Source organism: Calonectris borealis, chromosome 15 (assembly GCF_964195595.1).
Source record: "Calonectris borealis chromosome 15, bCalBor7.hap1.2, whole genome shotgun sequence".
In the NCBI taxonomy this organism is placed as follows: Eukaryota; Metazoa; Chordata; class Aves; order Procellariiformes; family Procellariidae; genus Calonectris; species Calonectris borealis.
The window spans coordinates 20941284-20946305 of record NC_134326.1 but is presented as its reverse complement, the minus strand read 5'-3'; positions in this window follow the sequence as shown (position 1 = coordinate 20946305).

Sequence of the window (5022 nt, the reverse complement as noted above, 5' to 3'; positions counted from 1 at the left end):
CAGCCACTTTTGCTAGTTTAATCACTTGTTGGTGCCAGTGCACGTCCGCGGGGGTGATAAAGGGGCGTGTCACTACCATTCATGTGAACGAAGATTGCAAAATCGGGTCCCTTTAGCTTGAGTGCAGGGATGGATGTTTTCAGGGACCAGCTTGTAAATATTTCTACCTGAGCACTTTGGGGTCTACATGATAGGAAGAGTGAGGATCGTTATCTGTCTAGGAGTAGGACCAGGCAGAGACAGACTTGTAGGGCAGCCTGTCCAGCCAGACCCACAACCTCAACTCCGTGATGCCCACCATGTGCCAGCTGCAAGCTGGGAGCTGCATCGCCACACGAGCCTGTCCGGTGCCCAAAGCCACGAACACCACTGACAGCATTGCTAGAAGAACACACACCATGCTGAGGACAGGGGTTAGGGTGCCTACAGCTTGCAGCAAATGGATGTGTCTTGCAACAAATGGATAGTGTTATAAAATTAGCCTTAATTATAAAGTCAAGACTGCTGTCACTGTCGTCATGGTGCTTCACCTTTCTACAGAGCCATCCTCTGGCTCTTCATGGAGGTTGGGAACTCCACAAGTGCTGCATGTACAAAGATAGTGTTGTAATACTTGGGGGTTGTATGGGGTTTCCACCTAAAAGGTCACTTATCCCAATTGCAAACTTTGAAACAAAGGCAGAAAGCTAGAAAAGCTACTCGGAAGCATTGGTGGAAATCCTGAAATCTATTAATTCATCCTCCTGCCTCCACAAAACCACAAATTCAACAAATGCCCTCACAAGGCCCTCAGGTTCTGCACCATTATTTTCCAAACAGGAGATCTCAATTCTTCTCCCAGAAGTAACAGTTAAAATATAACCAGTTTTGCATTTGTCAGATAATAGGGCTTGATGCACAAGCTGCACGTGAAAAAGGTGACTGAAGGTGTGGCTTCAGAAGTCAGATGAAGTCCCATTGGAAAGACCGACTGAACAGAGAAAGAAGAGGCAGGTGGCAAGACAAAAGCCTGAGAGGCAGCCAAGCCCTCTGAAAAGCTGCAGAAAAGTCAAGGGTAAGTGTACTAGGAAAGAGACGTGCCTGGGCCAACTCATGACGATTCTGTAAAGAATTTCAGTGTATCACAAATGGCAGCATCCAACAAACCCTTCCTGTCACCTTCCTTTCCAGGAGGTGATAACTGATCCTTAGGAAAGTTTTCTACCTTAGCAGGAGGATGCCTTCATGTGGCACCATGTGCTGCATGGCTCGCTGCACACTTGATACCACTCTGCTCTTGCTCCAAATGACTTCTCCTAGGAAAAGTGCTGAGCTTTTGCAAAGTATTTACTCACAAAAATATTACAAAACAGTAAGGCATCATTCATTCTTGGAAAGAAAGTCCCCCTAAATATTTTTCTTTGGGGAATTTACAGATTTCTGCAAAATCTCTCAAATGTGACCAAAAAGAACTCGGAAGGAAAAAAAAAAAAAAAAAAAGCAAGAGTTGCTTGAGCCACAGCTGGATGCCTCTGATGCCGATTGCTCCCTCGAGCCTATCTTTCACCAGTGCTGGTATTACCCTTACTTTTCCTTTTTGCCTCTCCTGAGAGAAGAGCTAACAGGTGCAGTGCCTTGCCAATAAATCACATGTAGAAACAAGAATGTGTGTACAGCAGAAAGCAGGGAGTACAATTTCTTCCAGCGATGGCATGTGGGTGGCTTCAGGTTTGGCTTTCAGGGGTCACCCTTCTGCAGCACATCTGGCTGCGATGCCTTGGCTTCAGTCAAGCTTCTGCCTGGCCTTCGACACGCACGAAGGCTTTTGCCTTTCCACCTTTCACGTAACGAGGTGCGGGGGGCTGCCATCGCCCACCTCGCAGCCCTCCCAGCCTGAGCGCCCCAAGCCCCAGCACTTGGGGCAGGTCAGCCCCAAACCTCTTTCATAAGCCAAACAAACAGTGCTCCGAGATTCCCGTGATGCTGGAAGAGCACATGTTTTCCACTACTGCATGCGAGATCTCTCCTGGGACAAAGCACAGTGCTGCTTTTTCTCTTGCTTTAAATATATTTGCAGAAAGCCACTAGAAAGTTAAAGAATTTTCTAGGAGAAAAGAGTCTTTGGCTCTTGTCTCAAGATGTAAATGAGCAAAACCACCACATGAAGCTTCCCGAAACGCAGCATTTCACATTCAACCTTTGCTTTTCCAGCCCCTCAGAGGCGCTGCTTTCTTTTCACTGCTCCAACCCAGCAGAGCACTGGTGCTCAGCCGACACAGGAGCTGCCCACCGGCACCGGCCCGGCCACGATCATGAGGCATCAGTGGGATTTCAAGACTTAGCAGAGCACATACTTAAAAGCTGTATATTTTTCCTTAATGGATTTCTGCATACATTTAATTATTTTGTTGAACTGGAGCCACTGCAAGTGAAGGAATCATTATTCTAAAAAAGTAAACAAGGCCGGCTGCACATTCCTGCAAATATTCAATAGAAACAACACTCTTGACTCCAAAGGAGGAAAAAAGCAAAATTCTCCTCCAAAAGCCTCATTTTGCTCTCAGTTTGGCTCTTTTTGCCCCAGCCCTGGAGGCAGTTCCTGCAGAGGATGGCCCCGATTCGGGCTCACGGCGGCACGCACCCACACACTCTGGGTTTCTGGTGGAAATACTCTGACAACGTGAGAAACCAAAACCACTGGTGCAGCATGGTTATGAGCTGAACACCCCAGCGGTGTCTGCCACAGGAAAGGTAATCCTGAACGCTGCTTGTCTCACGGCTGCCCCAGGAGCTCTGCAGCCGCGGCAGCCCAGACCCTTGCCCAGCAGCACCTTAATCAGGCTTTGCTTCTTCCCTCCCTGGACTGTTGCTGCCTGGAGACTCCTGGAGCTGTGGGGTGGGTCCACAGGCGAGCCTCAGCTCCCCCATCCCGCCACAGCCCTCAGCTGGGACATCCCTCAGGTTCCCATGCCCAGCTGGGCTCGCGGGAGCTCTCTGCCCCTCGGCCGGCACTTCCCCAGGGGAGTTATGTTTCCCCTCAGCACCAGCAACTTCCTTCTTCCTTTCACTTCCACCTTTTGTCAGATAAAAAAAAAAATTAAACAAAAAATAAATTTCTTTAGAAGATGACAGATAAGTTTTCTATTCCCATCATCTCAGCACTCCTCATTTCCCCATCTTTCAGCTGCTCTCCTCTTGCTTCCTCCCTTTGCAGCCCTCGAAGGCTGAAGCAGTAACGTCTCGCTCCCCTTGGTGGGATGACTGCCAGCGCCCACCCTCGCTCCTTGGGGAAGGTACAGGGATGAATATCCATGGGGGAAAACATCCCCAAAGTGTCCCTGAATCAGAGCAAGAGATGCAGTCCCTGCTGATCAACTAAAGCAGCCCAACCGTTGCCGTTGATCTAAGCCATCTGGGTAACCCTTCCTGAGAACAGTGGGGTGAGAAACCAACTTGGATTAGGGAGAGGGAGGGAATTAAGTCATCTTAAGTGTTTCCACCAACATGAACTGTCATCTGGAGCCACCAAAGCCCTGGGGGGCTTCCAAGCACAGAGCCCGTGGGAAGGCACCCTGGGATGGCTTCCCAGGATGTGGGATCCCGGGGAAATTATAGACACAACGGGGGACATCAGCCCTATCCCCAGAGGACCCCGGGGAGCTGCTGCTGGCACCCCACAGCGGCTATGGGGTTGGAGTGGGCAGCAGGAGGAGCAAGGGGGGGAGCACTGCCAGGGGGCCAGGGAGGACAAGCAACGGGAGAGAGCAAAAAGGGAATTGGATTGAAAGGATAACGCACCTCTATCTGCTGTAAACTCTGCTGGGACTCATAAACCTGGTGTCCCCCTCAAAGCAAGCCTAGCAAAGTCAGGCCATATGCAAAACATGAAGGAGACTATCGCTGCATCAGCACCAGCCCCAACGCCTGCCCATAAACCAGGCAGGGCTGTGTTCCCAGGAGGAGATGGAAACAGCAGACGGGACTTCTTGTAGTTACTAAGCACGTCTAAGCAAAGTTTCCCCTCCTCCCGTCTACTCAAGTAGTTTCATTTTGCAAAGAGACACCTAGACCAGGTCAGACAGCAAGAAGGTACCAGTGAGGGGCACTCACCTAGGTGAGGATCAGGTCTGCTTCCCAAGTTGTGAAGGACTTTACATCACTTAGCCATGAAGCATCAAGGAGGACAAAAAAAGCAAAGCAAAACAAAGGCAGGCAAGGCTCTGCCCTTGCAACTACATGTGCTACCACTGAGCAAGATGCAAGGTGGTTTCCCCTCTCTCAGGCTTTTGTAGGAGTTACTAATTAATTGTTCTAATTACAAAAAGCTGAGACTCCCCCAGGAGCCAGTTCCCTGATATGACGCTTCTTCCTCGGGCTGCTGGGAATAGGTGGCTCAAAGGCTTCCCCGTTACTGCTCCAGCCTTAAATAACAGGACGGCACCACGCCAGGAAAATAAAAAGATGAGATGGGACGTTGGGGAAGAGAAATAAAAGAAGAGCTTGATTATTTTTTACACATTTGAGCTATGCAGACTATTCACAGCATATGGGATTTCAATTTGGGCTTTTAGTAGAAGAAAACTACCAGAGTGTTTCTCAGCCAGGGCGACCAAAACAATCTGGATTTTTTGTATTCTGCACTTGATACCCTTTTTCTTTTTTTTTGCCTCGTAATCCTGGGTTTCACCAAGGTAATAACTGGCTGGGGAGCAAATATAAAACCCTGATGGGGTGAATCAGTGCTGTTGGCATCATGGCATGCAGTGCCGGGCTCCAGCTGAGCATCCAGCGGGAGGGATGCGCTCGGCTGCCCTGTGCTCCCTGAAGCGCGTGACAGTGACTGCTCGTGAAAGCACCGCCGGAAAATGATGACAGGCCAGGATCAGAGAGGAGAAATGCTTTGCCATTCCACTCTAGTAACTATTGGACTTGTAAATACTGATCTGACCAAATCTGACCCCCTCCTTCCCGGAGCTCAGGTGGTCAAACTGTGCCATCAGGCAATTCAAAACAAACAAAAAACCAAACAAGCATTATCATCAC